The 16175-nt window shown below is 39.2% G+C and overlaps 1 protein-coding gene across 6 annotated transcripts in view; it reads right to left on the bottom strand.

Annotated features, from left to right (window-relative positions):
• The window catches only part of HYDIN (HYDIN axonemal central pair apparatus protein), a 381505-nt gene that overhangs the window by 306226 nt on the left and 59104 nt on the right, over positions 1-16175 (bottom strand). Inside the window, exon 1 of one of the 6 annotated variants that reach the window (XM_082712189.1) lies at positions 15053-15145. The exons of 3 other annotated variants lie outside the window; for them this stretch is intronic. The gene's annotated coding sequence lies outside the window, so the exon portion shown is untranslated. Of the gene's footprint in view, positions 1-15030; positions 15146-16175 lie in introns of those variants that run through there. 2 more of the 6 variants (XM_082712192.1, XM_082712190.1) reach the window with 2 other exon arrangements.

Here is a 16175-nt window from a genome sequence, read left to right on the forward strand (position 1 = left end):
AAACAGCCCAGGTTTTCCAGTTGTCCTCTACAGGAGGACAGACCAGTACTACCCATTCTACACTTCTCAGAACAGAAATCCTTATTTGCCAAGGGTAAACTGTATAAGGAGAGAAAACCTAATCCATGCCTAAAGAATTTTCCAATGCAAAAATAGAGGTTTTTTAATTTGAAGATAAAACCCAAAAATGAAGCATAATACAAATAGTTCCCAGGAAATGAAGATAAAGCATGCTCAGATTCCTAAAATTAACTGGGATTATCCATTCATGCCATCTAATCCAAGATTTATAGAGCTGAGGTCATGACATCGTGATTGATTTTAGGTATCAGGTTGAGAAACAACTGTTGTATTGACAACTTGATATAGTAACAATGAATACCTACTTGTGGAACTTCAATGTCCAGAAGTAAACATTTTACATTTCTCCCACCAAGCAACCAAAGACATATTTTCCCAGCCCCTTCTCACTTGAAGAACAATAACAACAAAAAGCATTAAATTATTTTGAAAATGTATATTAAAATTGAGACTCTTTGAAATTTAGCTAGATTTTTCAGAAAGAATCTTAGTCCATGTATGGATCTGAATTATGAGACACTATTACAGACACCCTCAGATGACATGGTAAAATGCATAGTTATCTCTGGAATGCCTAGCCTTTCCTTCCAAGTCCATTAACCCTACCAGTATACTCTGGTCCCCTTCAATCTAGTTGTCAGGCTGTCCTGTTTCCCCTGATCAAACTACAAGGTTATTTAGAGGTAAAATCTCTGGAACCCTCTCCTTCAGTCCCACTTTCCCACGCTAACTTAGATTCACCCTACAGATGTCAGTTGAAACATCACTGCCTCCTCTAGAAAGCCTTTCCTAAAGTTGCATAGCAATTTCACTTCCTACATATTGAGTAAATAATTTGTGTAACCAGATTTCTTTTTTAAAAGATTTTATTTATTTACATGAGAGAAAGGGTAAGAGAGCATGAGATGGGGGAGGGTAAGACAGAAAAGCAGACTCCCTGCTGAGAGGGTAGCCTGAGGCAGGACTCTGATCCTGGTACTCCAGGATCATGACCTGAGCTAAAGGCGGTTCCTTAACCAAATGAGCCCCCCAGGTGCCCTGTAACTTGATTTCTATGTCAGTCTTCTTCACTAGAGAACAAGTTTCATGGGTCAAACACCATGACCATCACCCTCAACACTGCCTAACATAATGCCTAGTATGGAGTCAATAATTATTTGTTGAATGGTCAGGTGGGTAGGTGAATCACTAAACCACTTATGCTTGCTTTCTCAAAGATATCTTTTTTAAGAAAAAAAATGTTTGAGAGAGTGTAAATGAGAGGGAGGTGGGGAAGAGGAGGGAGAGAGGAGTGAGGGAATAGTCTCCACACTCGGTACCCTGAGCCCAATGTGGGGTTCGATCTCAGGACCCTGAGATCATAACCTGAACTGAAATCAAGAGTTGAATGCTTAACCAACTGAGCCTCCCAGGTGCCCCTCAAAGATATCTTCAAATTAAAAAGGACTCATTTGTCAGATATTTATAAGTTTTTACTACCCTGCATCTATTTACCCTTCTTCAGGGATTAATATCATTTTTCCTCGGGGAAGTACCCCACTCCTTACCCCAATGCAGGAGGGGTTTATCCTAATATCACATCTCTCTGGCCACAGTGATTGGTTCTGGACATGCCAAATGACTAAAGTCAAACCAATCAGAGCCCATGAGGCTTAATCCTGACTTTACTGAAACTGCTGAAAAAGAGGGATGCTTTCTTTCCATTGAGGTTGCCAAAAAGTGGGATATGAGCTTGAAGCTGCTGGCAGCCCTATTGCCCCTATGAGAGGAGAGAGGCTGTTAAGAATGAAGCCACACATGAAAGCAGTACCATAAGCCTGAGTTCTGATGACATCATTTAAATCCTGAGATCCAGCCAGGAACTTCCAAGCTATCTGAGCCAATTAATGTTCTTTGACACAAGTGTCATCTGAGCTGTACTCTGTGGCCACAATCTCTTGACAAAATGAATTCATTATAAATAATTGTAGTCTGTCCATTATTTGTAATGTGTAACCACAGCATGAATAACTTGAGAATCATTTAGATCAAAACCTGCAAAAGCAGTTTTTTATGGTCTTGTTCATTTTTTCAAATATGCTAATGTAAACATAACAGACAAGATACCTTAAAAACATGTTTGCTCTATTAAAATATAATAACTTGTGGATGCCTGGGTGACTCAGTGTGTTAAGCCTCTGCCTTCGGCTCAGGTCATGATCTCAGGGTCTGGGATTGAGCCCCGCATCGGGTTCTCTGCTCAGCAGGGAGCCTGCTTCCCTCTCTCTCTCTCTGCCTGCCTCTCTGCCTATTTGTGATCTCTCTCTCTCTCTCTCTCTCTCTCTGTCAAATAAATAAATAAATAAAATCTTTTTAAAAAATATATAATAACTTCCATTTTATATACCATTGAGTCTGTTACCACCAGATTCTAAAGACCAGTTAGCTTGGAGAAATACAAACAGAATGCCTCTGACTTCTACAGCTGTTCCACATGATGAATGTTCATTTGGAGAATTTGTTTCAATTCACACCACACACATCACTCAAGGTGAACTCTTTTATAAGCTTCTTATGAATACCAGGCAATTCTTACTATTTTCATTGTATGAAATAAATACACACGTATTTGTTTGTGAATTGTTGCAATGAAGAAGAGATACTGAAATTACCATTCATTGATAACTAAAATTCCTTATTTTGGATCTAACCATCAAATCAATGAGGGCTTACTCCTATTTTAATATCAACAACAGATGTAATGGCTCTCTCCTGCTGGCTTAGCAAAATTTAAAAATAATTTTTTAAAAATCTGCAGCCTACCATTTCTTTGTGACTCTTTTGTTGAAGAAACATAAGCAAAGGAAAATATTGGGTATATTAATTTCTTTTTCTAACACAACAATCCCTAATTCAACTGTCCTTTCCCCCAGTGTGCTGTATCAATTATTCTAGTTGGGGAATTTTCTAACATAAGAAAATATCTTCTCATATGACCACAATGGGTTGGTAGATCATTTTCTCAAATCTCCTTATCTTACTTGGATTCAAGAAATGCATACTCAATTAGGAATACTCTCCAACAGCTCTTAACTCCTTTTAACAATCTACTTTTATTTATAAAGGATTTCTTTTGGTTGTCTAGTATAATTCTCCCCGACCTGCTAGTTCTCCTTCTTCCTGTAAGAAGCCACTTTCCTGTCCAGAAAAGGTAGCGAAACCTGGACAATCATAGTACCCAATTCTCCTGTGCTCTGACTGGTCTTGGGTATGAGCGTGGGACTCTAATAATGTCAGTCAGAATCCTTCCCTTTAATGATAGCTGGCCATTGAGAAAGAGATTTTTTTTCCTCGGTTTTGCTGGGGTGAAAATGAATTTAAAGCTATTGGCAGCCATCTTTCCCACCACGTGGAAAAAGCATTTTTTGAGGGGGGAAAAAAAAAGGCAAGCCAAGGAGATAAAATCAGAAATGTGAAAAGGATGGAGAGATGATAGGAGGAAAGAATGATGAAGATGAGTGAATTACACTGCTGTTAAAAGCAGCTCTAAGGGGACGCCTGGGTGGCTCAGTTGGTTAAGCAGCTGCCTTCGGCTCAGGTCATGATCCCAGCATCCTGGGATCTTGAGTCCCACATCGGGCTCCTTGCTCAGCAGGGAGCCTGCTTTTCCCTCTGCCTCTGCCTGCCATTCTCTCTGCCTGTGCTCGCTCTCTCCCCCTCTCTCTCTCTGATAAATAACTAAAATCTTTAAAAAAAAAAAAAAAGCAGCTCTAGGAACACTTGGGTGGGCTCAGTTGGTTAAGTGTCTGCCTTCAGCTCAGGTCATGATCCCAGAGTCCTGGGATGGAGCCCCACACCAGGCTCCTTGCTCAGCGAGGAAGCTGCTTCTCCCTCTCCCTCTGCCTGCCGCTCCCCCTTCTTGGGCTCATGTTTTCTCTCTGACAAATGAATAAATAAAATCTTTAAAAAAAAGAAAAGAGGGTAGTTATAAATCTTGAGGCCCTGACACAAGTGGTTTATCTTTTGAACTTATCAGCCATCCTAGGGTTCTAACTAAATGGACTAATAAATTCCTTACGCTAATTAAGCTGTCTTGAAGTTTGAACTAAGTTTCTATTACTTGAAACCTATCACTCTCAAATGGATAATTGTTTTATTTTTAAGAATTGTAAATTTTTTATGAAGATTTTATTTATTTATTTGATAAGAAAGAGCACAAGCAGGCAGAGAGGCAGGCAGAGGGAGAAACAGACTCCCCAGTGAGCAAAGAGACCAATGCAGGACTCAATCCAAGGACCCTGGGATCATGACCTTAGCTGAGTGCAGATGCTTAACCAAGGCCACCCAGGCATCCTAGAAATCATACATTTACTTAAAATTTACTCCTGGGATTTATTAGGAAGACTTGCAAATAAGTAATACGTGATAGTATAAGTTGCTATTTCCAAAGCCAGTTGAAAATACCTTACTTCTATTAGAATAGAAGAGAAAAAGCTTATACATTTTGCACTTGTGTATAATGCATAGACTAATTCATTTGAACCATCAGGGTATTAATCAGGATGTACCATCCAGGATGCATAAAAATCTGGAAATCATAAAACGTCATTAGATATTTGGATTAGGTAACACAGGACAGGTAATTCCATACACAAATAATTCTGCTCTTCCCAAGTTCACATGTGAATAAAACTAGCACATAGCAAGGTCTCTGTGGAAGTTCACATTGATCCAAAAATTCTGGGTCATCTGGGTCCGAAATACTTCATACTTTACCTATTTCACACTTTTCATACTTTAAAGAACTATATAATCCTATAAAGGGTTAGAGAGAAAATTCTTTACAGAAAACGGGTACATTTTATTTGCATTTCCTCTAAGTATTAACAACTTAGGGCTCTTTGCAAACATTATTTGAAAGTGATCTTATTTGTTAACCAAATCCCACTGACAAAAATAATGCCTGGGGATCAAATTTCCTTTCACAGAAAATATTTAGAATCCCTTTAAGAAAGCCAGCCATAGGGGCACCTGGGTGGCTCAGTGGGTTAAGCCTCTGCCTTCGGCCAAGGTCATGATCCCAGGGTCCTGGGATCGAGCCCCGCGTCAGGCTCTCTGTTCAGCGGGGAGCCTGCTTCCCCTCCTCTCTCTCTGCCTGCCTCTCTGCCTACTTGTGATCTCTGTCAAATAAATAAATAAAAATTAAAAAAAAAAAAAGAAAAAGAAAGCCAGCCATACATATTAGAGCAAACCTGGATTTATTCATTGACCCTTTCAGGGCTCCAACCAACATCAATGAAGAAAGGGACCGGGGCTTTCATCAGTCTCTGTCAGCCATTAGGGATGTGGTAATTCCCGGGAGCAAATGAACAGCAAGTTAGCTTGACCCTGATCAAACTGAGTGCTTTCAACACTAATCACTAGCTCATATATCCTCACCAGCATCTACTTGTTAAATGCTATATGTCTACCTTTATTAAAATGTCAAATGTATTTCTTTTAATTCACACTGGATGGCTGTCATAACAGAATTCAATAATGAAAACCAATGACAGAGGTTGGCTGCATACTATAAAACTGTACCTGAGCTGTCTGGTGTATAACAGGGTCTTTTTTCTTCTTTCATTATCACATTGGTAAATACTGACTGGGAAATTCTTAGTGTGTTGGTGTCACAGAGCTTGGCCAGATTGATTTCCATTACGATACTATGAAAAATACCTATATCCAACTTACATTTCTAATAAGGACAAAAATAAATTTTTCTCCTAAAATTAAAGAGGACTTCCATTTCCGGAAGTGGCAGAATGGTTGAACCAACCATTCATGTGAATGCTACTAAAAACTTTAGGGGAGATAAATGTTAATCTCCCTAAAAGTATTAAAAGCCTATCAATAAAATGATTTTTTTAAAAAAGCCTCTCAATATAATGAGCAATTACCAGACCAAAATCTAAATGTAATCAACACCAGAGGAGTAAGTGAAGCACTAAAACTCCATAGCCCCTTCTGCCGCAGAGTATTTACTACTCTTTAAAAATTGGGGCTTTGTTTGGTGGCTGTGCTGGGCAATGAGATGGAAGTCAACAATTAGAGCCTACTAAAGATGGGAAGTTTAATGAGAAATCTCTCACCCTAGGCTGGGACCAAACTTAAGACTGGCTACTCCATCATCATCCCCAGAAAGCCATAGCAGAATTTGTGATGGTGCTTAGCACAGAAAGAGAAGAAAAAGAAAAGGAAAGGGTAAAAAATATTCCACAAGTTGGGGGCACTACTGACTCAAACTGCAGCCCAAGTCCATCCACTAATCTGGCCAGAGAACTTCAAGCCATGAGCTAGGTTTAGGATAGTCCCACATTAACAGATCTTGAGGTGTCTCGCAGAAGCGTATGTAATTCTATCACGGAAGGTACCATCAATCCCATATCTCAAAAAGTACAAATCCCTACAAATAATATTTTAAGGACAATGAGGAAAAGAAATAAGCAAACACACAAGAAAACTAGATACCATAAACAAAATTAGCAGAAACTAAAAATGTCAGAAAGATCATCAAAGGTTTCATATAGGGGACTTATTAGATACACACTATAAAACAACTGCATTTTTACTGTTTGAAGAACTAACAGATAAACCTGAAGATGTCGTTAGGGCACACAAATCTATTTTTTTAAAAATTACAGCAATTCTGTAAATAACTGGACTCCCAAAATGCCAATGTCCTGAAAAACAAAACCCAACAAACACCCCCCCCACCACCAAATGTCAAGGAAACTGTTCTACATTAAAGGGAACTAAAAAGCTTCATAGCTCAACATAGCATATAATCTTTGGATCCTGGATTTCATTTTTTTAAAACAACTATTATATTTTATTCAAAAACTGGGGAGGGGCATCTGGGTAGCTCAGTTGGTAAAGGATCTGCCTTCAGCTCAGATCATGATCCCAGGGTCCTAGGATCAAGTCCCACATCAAGTTCCCTGCTCAGCAGGGAGCCTGCTTCTTCTCCCTCTCCCTCTGCCTGTCCCCCTGCTTGTGCTCCCGCATGTGCTCTAATAAATAATTAAAATCTTTAAAAACATGGACACAGAGTGTGTATTAGACAATACTGTATCAATTTGATGTGAAAACAGCACTGTGGTTATGTAAAAGAATGTTCTTGACCTTAGCAAATACCTGCTAACTTATATAAAGGAGCAGTGTCACAACATCTCCCTCTACAAGTCATATATTTCTTTCAAATGGTTCAAAAGAGAGAGAGAGAGAGCAAGCAAAAGCAAATGTGAGAATGGTAACAACAAATGACGGATCCAAGTAAAGAATATTTGGTACAACTACTTCAAGTTTTCTTCAGGTTTGAAAATTTTTAAAAAACAAAATGCTGTCAGAGGAAGTTGTACAGCAGATTTGAAAAAGATTCAAACACAACATCTAACAATGAAAATACAGTGACTAAATTTAGAAATTTCTCAGAAAAGTAAAAAACATTTTATTTTTTTTATAAAGATCTTTATTTATTTATTTGACAGAGATTATAAGTAGGCAGAGAGGCAGGCAGAGAGAGAGGAAGGGAAGCAGGCTCCCCACTGAGCAGAGAGCCCAATGTGGGGCTCAGGACCAGGACCCTGGGACCATGACCTGAGCCAAAGGCAGAGGCTTTAACCCACTGTGCCACCCAGGTGCCCCGTAAAAAAAACACATTTTAAACAGCTGAGGAGAAGATGACTGAACTAGAAAATGGATCAGAAGAATCAGGCAGGTCAGTACATGGAGTGACAGAGGAAGAGAAAACATACAAGGGAAGTCAGAGACATGAAGGACAGAGAACTGATGTCATGGGAGCCTTGAGTGACAGGAGAGGAGTTCGAGGACGTAATTGAAAACTAAGAGCTGGGTAATCTTCTGCAATGTTGGAAAAGACCAATATGTAGGTTCAAAAAGCCCATCAAATTCTAAGCTGCATAGATGGGAGAGAGAAAAAAATCCATACCTGGACTTGTCTTTGAGAGGGTAAAGAAAACCAAAAATAAAGAGAAAAATTATTAAAAGAACCAATAAAAAAGATTATTTTCAATGGATCTGTGGTTACATTGAGAGTTCATTTATCAACACAGTGGAAGCCAGAAGATAGTAAAATGATGAATTCAAATATGCTGGAAGAAAAAACTGCCATTTTTTAATTCTATAACCAGCAAAAATATCTTTCAAGAGTAGTGGCAAATTAAGGACAATTTTAGACAGACAAATACGAGAAGTTCATCCCAACAGATCTCCTCCACACTTAGTACTGTCTGTGAATTTGAACTGCCCTAAAATGTAAGATTCTGCTCTTTCCTCAAACGAACCATCCACTAATGTACAACTATTGGATGGATACAAGAATAATGTATGACCGTCGCTGAAAATGATTCTGAAATAATTAATATGCCAATTTGCCTTATTTGAAGTCTCCATACAAGTTCACGAATACATGTACATCCATACTGATGTTCCAGTTTTTTAAAATGAAGAACCAAAACAATCTGAACTCAGCAGGGATCTCATTGTCCCTGGCTCATAATAATATGGCTGTCCTATGGTTCTCTATTAATTGCTTTACAAATAGAAATATCATTACCCATATATAAATTTCACTTCTGAACAAAACAAAACAAAACAAAGATCCATGAGTGGTGACCTCCAACTGAACTGGTTAAATTTAGGGACTCATTTGTAAAGGTCAGTGCCCTTTGTTGCAAATCCGCTTCTTATGCAGATGAGAAGTTGAACCTGCCCTATGGCACTGGGCATAATTAGCCAGCTGCACTCCCATAATAAGGTGCAGATGGTTAATTACCCCAGCAAATAACTGCTACTTGTGGGCACAAAAGCCTGTACCTAAAATCATTGAAAGTATATTTGGGCCTATTTGTACTTGTGCAAACAAAACACTTCTTCCAAGGTTTCATCTGTGAACAGAGCACCACAGGCTCAAACCACACTGCTCTGGGGGAGACCCATTAACACTGCTGGGAGTTAGTTCAAGGGAGGGACCACTGGCCACAAAGCTGTACTTCAAATGGTGAAATATTTCACAGGGTGCTGAATCCTTGTTGAAAAAAAAAATCTCCTTAAGTTTCTTTGTTGTAATAGGAATCATAAATGAAACAGAATTTGGTTTTCCTAGAATCCAAAGTAAATTCTATATTCTTTAGATAAAAATTCTGAAATGAAAGGACTTTTTTCACAAGCAAAACATGTCAACATTCATGGTCTTAAGAAGAAAAAAAAGTCTAATTTTCCTGTGCCCTTAAGGAATTTCATTAGCAGAGTGACCAAAATTTAGAAAGCCATGTAAGAAACAACACATCTAATGGTTGTTAGAGACTGTTCCAAAGATCCCATTTAAAAACAGAATCTAGGTGGCGCCTGGGTGGCTCAGTGGGTTAAGCCGCTGCCTTCGGCTCAGGTCATGATCTCAGAGTCCTGGGATCAAGCCCCGCATCGGGCTCTCTGCTCAGCGGGGAGCCTGCTTCCTCCTCTCTCTCTGCCTGCCTCTCTGCCTGCTTGTGATCTCTCTCTGTCAAATAAATAAATAAAATCTTTAAAAAAAAAATAAAATAAAAAAATAAAAAGAGAATCTAGGGGTGTCTGGGTGGCTCAGTGGTTAAAGCCTCTGCCTTCAGCTCAGGTCATGATCCCAGGGTCCTGGGATCAAGCCCCACATTGGTCTCTCTGCTCAGCAGGGAGCCTGCTTTCCTTTCTCTCTCTGCCTGCCTCTCTGCCTACTTGTGATCTGTCAAATAAATAAATAAAAATCTTTTAAAATTTTTTAAAAATTAAAAAAAAATAAAAACAGAATCTATCAGGGGTGTCTGGGTGGCAGTCAGTTGAGTGTCTGACTCCTGGTTTCGGCTCAGATCACTATCTCAGGGTCCTGGGGTTGAGCCCCGTGTCTGGCTCCACATTCAGCATACTTGAGATTCTCTCTCCCTCTGCCCCTCCCTCGCATGCTCTCTCTCTCTCTCTCTCTCTCTCTCTCTCGATCAAATAAGTAAATCTTTTTTTTTTTAATTTTAAAAATCAAAAATAAAAACATAATATGTCAGTCTTCCTATGACAATAGTAGGATTTGGGGAGAAAGCAGAGAAGAGGTAACTACTTCCTAAAACCCATGTTTGGAAGTCCTCTGCAGCTGCGAAGCTCTCCGTTTGCAGGGGCAAGATGACAGGGCTGGGGAACAGAATACTAATCTGCTTGAATCTGCATAGAACCTTTCCTCTGAAGCACCCACAGGGTGTGCGATTCCATTCAGTTTAATTGTATGTTGGGGAAGAGGAAAAGCTGCTTGCCATGGTTTTAATTGCTAAGAACACACTATCTTTTCAGGAACCATCTGTTTAATTATAATTACAAGCAGCGATGTAAAAACACAAATGCTTCACAAGTACAAAACTCCCCTACCACTAACAGTTCTAACATGATGAGCCATATTGTGAAAGTATGTTGCCTCTTCCCTCCACAATATTTCATGATTTAGCAAATGACAGCCTACCATTTATTATGGAATCTCATCCTGGTAAAGCCAAAGTTATTAATTACTATTCTCAGATTATATCCCTTTGTTATTCCTTTTTCTTAAACTTTAATACCCTCTGAGAATGACAGGAATTATATCAGAAATTAAATACATCAGGCCCCCTTTTTTCCCTGCTAAAATCTTTGAGCTCCATATAATACACATCACCTATAATTAATTACCAGGGACATTCCCAAGCATTGCAAGACTAATTTTTTGGCTTTCATAAACACAAATTTCTGCCTTCCTGGTTTTGAAATATGCTTACAACACTGTTATTATTTTAAAAGCCACAAGTATAGGTAATTGTTTTCAGGCATGAATAAAAATAGCTTAACCTTGAAATCTATTTTAATTAGGGATTTTTCAAAGCCACGGCGGCAAACTTGGGTGGATTGTTTATAATAAAAATAAGCATCAACAACATAGTTGTACAGAACATAGAATTAGGAAAAGTTATTTAACTTGAGCTTACAATATGGTTTAGAGAAATAAAAACAGACACAGACACAGACACAGTCAGATCATAATGTTATTAGAGCAACCTTACAGGATATTTTAGATAGTCTACTAAAGCAAGAAGATGCCAAATAAAATGCAGGAGATTGCGAACTGCCAAGAAATTACAAGAGATTTCTTCCTAAGGCATCTCACAGAAATTTTTCTTTAAAGTCAACCAAGTTAACTCTTTTGTATTCACTGTAAGATGAAGAGCACTACTTTGACAAGATCATATACTTTCCGACAAGCCTTTCAATCAAGCAAAGAACATTTTTTTAAGCCAAGAATGCTTTTTTAAAAGCCCACTTTTCCTCCCTATCACAAGGGGTAACTATAACTCTTAAAAAAAATCAGAACTTTAGCATTTTAAATTCTCAAAGAAATAAAAAGACTGCACAGTTTTTCAAATCAAATCACGGTGGAGGCATCTGGTGATTTGTCAATTTCTTACTTATCCTTCTCTGCCCCACCTGAAATCCTCCCAGCCACGATCCTACAATCATTTTTGCCTTATTTCAAGTCCTCATTCCCTTTGCAAGATATTGTATATGAAGAGAAGCCAAATGCTAAGGGTCTCTGAAGCATTAATGAGGGAACAGATCTTGGAAGGAATCATTTGAGAAGAGACTGCCTACAGGAAATGGCTGTTTCTTCACTTTCAGTGATAACGAACATAATCGAGTGTATTGCTAGCCCCTGTGTTCTGATACGTACTCATTCTAAGCCAGTAGTCTTTGACCTTTGAGGTCTCAGTCCCATAGGAATCAGGAAAAATCTCGGAACCCTGTCCACCACAAGATGAACATAAACATAAAATCTAAAGATCCCCATACCCAGGATCAAGAATCACTACTTTATGCAAATCCCAAAGTGTATCAGTTAAAACATGATTGCAGTATTCACAAGCTATCCAGACTTCTTTCAAACTTGATGAAGAGTTTTCATGTTCTAAATGTTTTTGCTGCTAATGTGGAAAAACATTCTCAAAACCATTTTGAAGTTTGTGGAACTAACCCACTAACTAATAACAAATAATAACTTCCTCTCTGCTTTGTGGCTCGTTGTAAGAATCATTCTCACACTCAAAATAAATCTAAGTTTGCTCATATACAAATAAAATGAAATAACAAAACAATAAAATGATTAAAATAAAACAATGAAAATGAAATAAAATGCAAAACATAAGTCTATAAAAATTTGAGAAGAAAACAGAAACATTGGTGTTACCTTGGATTAGGCAAAGAGTTTTAGATAGCATAATTCATGGAAGAAAACTGTGATAAATTGGACTTCCTCAAAATTAAAAAAAAAAACAACTCAACAAGAAAACAATCAAATAGGACATTGGTAAATGATATGAACAGAAACTTTACCGAAGACAAAAGAGAGTAACAAATAAGCATACATTGTTCAACACCTTTAGTCATAAAGGAAATGCAAATCAAAAACAGAATGAGATACCACTACACATCTACAAGAATAATCAAGATTAACAGAACTGTCACCTGCTGGCAAGGTTGTCAAGCAAGTAAAACTCTCACACTATGCTGGCAGAAGTGCAAAATAGGACAGTCACTTGGAACACAGTTTGGCAGTTTCTTATAAAATTAAACACACACTTATCACAGAATCTAGCCATCCTACTTTGGGTATTTATCCAAAATAAAATAACATATGTTGATACAAAGACCTGTATGCGATGTTTACAGCAGTTTTATTTATTTGTAATCACCAAATCCTGGAGGCAACCCCCAAGTCCATTGACAGGTGTACATCCGTTCAACTGAATAGTACTCAGCAATAAGGCATGAGCTAGTTATGTGTGACAGCATGGAGAAATCTCAAAATCAATGTGTTAAATAAAACAAGCCAGACAAAAAATGCTGTGTATTTTCTGATTCCATTTACCTGATGTTTTGGAAAACACAGAAACGGGAATTAGATCATTGGTTTCCAGGGGCTGGAGGTAGGGAACGGGGATTGACTACAACTTTTTGAGCTAATAGAATCATTCTATATATTACTGTGGTCACATGCCATATATTTTTCAAATCACATGGAAGTAAAAGAGGTGAATTTTATAGGACATAAATTATAAATCCTCAATCTGACTTTAAAAAACAGCTAAGAACACACTAGGAGAAATTTTAATTTAATTCATATCTTAACATAGCATACAGTATGTACAATAATCCTACAAATCAATACAAGAAGGACAGTCAAATTTAAATTGGGAAACAATAAAGAAAAAGGCAATCCCCAGAAGACCAATTATCAAGAGTGAACAGACATAAACCACTCGATTTCACTAGTAATCTGGAAAATGCAAATTATAGTAAAGTGATAACCATTATTTTTCCATTAGAAAGACAAACTCATTAAACACTGGAAATATCAAGTGTTGAGGCTGATGCAAAGCAATACAATCTCTAAAATAAGACCCCAGGAGAGTTACTTCAATGGGGTTGATGGGATTTCTACTATATTCATACTTAGCTAAATTGAAAGACAGAAAAATAACCCTTAAAATAGTTGGGTGGTTAAAAACAAACAAACAAATAAAAATAAAATAAATAGTTGGGTGGTTGTCTTTTCTGTTCCAGTCAGTGGGTTGTAGGACGAGGTGAGACAATCCTGAAAATGCTAGTGTTGGCGTCATCACTGCTGGAACAGTCTGTCAGTCCAGTACACGCTGGGGACACCACGGAAGGTCCATATGAATGATACAAAGGATTTACCAGCCCAAGAAGCAAAGAGTGATGTCCAGGTAGCCTTTCAAAGGGCGCCAGCCTCCTCAACATTGTCAAGAAAGGAACTCAGGTAGGAAATGAGAGCCACAGCAAAATTTAGAATAAAGACGTAATGAAACTGACAAATTTATCCTTCTTCTAATTTATGGAGGCATACGGGAAAAGTCTATAAATTAGAATTTTAAATATTCTCAGAATGAAAGCTTTTCAATGGTTCGATTTCAAAACTGGTTTGATCGAGGTGATTTAAAGGGATTGTCTCGAGATATTTTTGACTGCATCCAATTTTGACCTTAGCGCTGACTTCTGAACTTCACACAGTAAAATGTGAGTCCACTAGACAACCTCATCAAGGGTACACAGATCTCGTGTGTAACAGTATTTTTTCTTTCCAGCAAAACACCTGCCTTAGTACTGGGCATGAAGGAGGACCTCTATTACTTTAAGGAGTAAAGAAGAGTGGGGAAGAATCCTCTTGATAAAATACAGTATGTGAAGTACTATGAACCGAAAAGGACAAGACCCAGTAGAGAAAAGGAGCAAGAAACAAATCCAAGGCAAACAGGTGAGCACACACCGAGGACAACACACCTGGTATCCAGCAAAGGTGGGGATTAAGAATCATAGCAACGGCCACTGGCTAGTCCCCATCATGGGCCAGTCTCTGAGCCAGAAGGCTCCAGAGTAAAGGCAGGTTCATGATTAAAATCACCTCCCAGGACCATGGCTGTCAAATGCAACCACAGAGAGGAAGTATGTCTGAGGGTGTATGGGTCAGTCATTGATCCTCACAGTCTTTCTGGGAAGGAAACTGGAAGGGATTGGAGGGATGGAAGGGGGGCAACTTATCTGGGCGAGAAAATATGGAAAACGATTGGCCCCCAAGCCTCACAGCTAAGTAGAAGTTAGAAGCAAAGTGAACACGAAGGTCGGAGGTTCTGCTATTTTAATGGGAATAAGAAGAAGAGGCCAGAGAAGGCTGAGGAGGAGCGGGATCTGGAAAGCTTGGGGAACCCACGAGAGAAAGGGTGGGAACATGAGGAGAAGATGCCCCGGCCAGTCCCTAAACCCCTCGCACTGTGACCCCTTGATCACTGCAAGGACCTCCGACTCCGGAATGCCCGCGACTGCCTGTCAATTTTGTCCCCGGCTCCTCACCAAGACCTTGCATCCAACTCACAGGCGCAGCCGAAGCCGAGGAGCTCCGCAAGCAGCTCCAAGCCGCCCGCTCACCTCCAGCTTCCCGGCCCGAGCTGTTGCCATCCGTTGCCACGGCAACCACGGAGCACCCCGCAGCCTAGCAAGCCGCAGTGTGATTGGACAAGGCAAGCGTCCATAGCAACTGCCCGGCTGCGCTGTTGGGTGGAAGTGACCTTGGTTTTCAGGAATTCTTCGGACGCCCTCTCTCCCTAAAGGCACCCTCCTGCAGGCACCCGTCCTCACTTCCGAAATGTGCTTCATGCCTTGTCTCGTGAAACATTTGTCTCTCCTTGTTACTGCAACCGTTCTCGCTTCCACAGAAATTTTTTTTAACTTGGCACCAATTTTATCTTCAGGTAGAATGTCCGTGAACCCTCTTACGTTATATGCAAAAGTCTATGTCCACTCACCCAGGAGGGATGGTCCATAACTACAGATTCTCAAAGGAGCCAGAACCAGAACTCGAGACAGTCCAAAAGAATAATTTCTATATGTATTAACCCCATCTTCCTTCTCAGAGACCACAGATAAAAAGTATGATTCTTCCCAGACTTCATTTAGACGGTGGCCTCACTCATATCCTGCCTTGAGACATCTCTCAAAGACTTTAACTCTTGACTTTCATTCATTCATTCAAAAAATATCTATTGATCACTAATTATGAGTCATACATTTGAAACAGAAGTGCCTTTCTAGCCACTGGAGTATAGCAATTGTGAAGACAAAGTCCCTGATTTCTCAGAGTTTTCCTTGTGGTGTGGGAAACAACAGATGAATAAACAAGATCATTTCAGTTTATGATAATAAATAAAATGTGATATGACAGGAAGTGTTTAGGTAACATGTCCTATAGATAGGGGGGTCAGAGAGGTTCACACTGAGGAGACTGCATTTGAGCCAAGATGTGACAAGACACCAGCTGGAGAAGAGCAAGGAAGACAGCATCACAGGCAAAAGATACAGTAAACCAAAAGAAATGAATTAGAGTGTTAGAGAAAATGAAAGGCCAGTACAGCTGAAAAGGAGACGGCTTGTAAGACTGTGGGAAGAGACAATCAGATTGCCCTTCCCCTGGCTTTTCAAAGGACTGGCACCTTCTCCCT

Source organism: Mustela nivalis, assembly GCF_964662115.1.
Source record: "Mustela nivalis genome assembly, chromosome: 18".
In the NCBI taxonomy this organism is placed as follows: Eukaryota; Metazoa; Chordata; class Mammalia; order Carnivora; family Mustelidae; genus Mustela; species Mustela nivalis.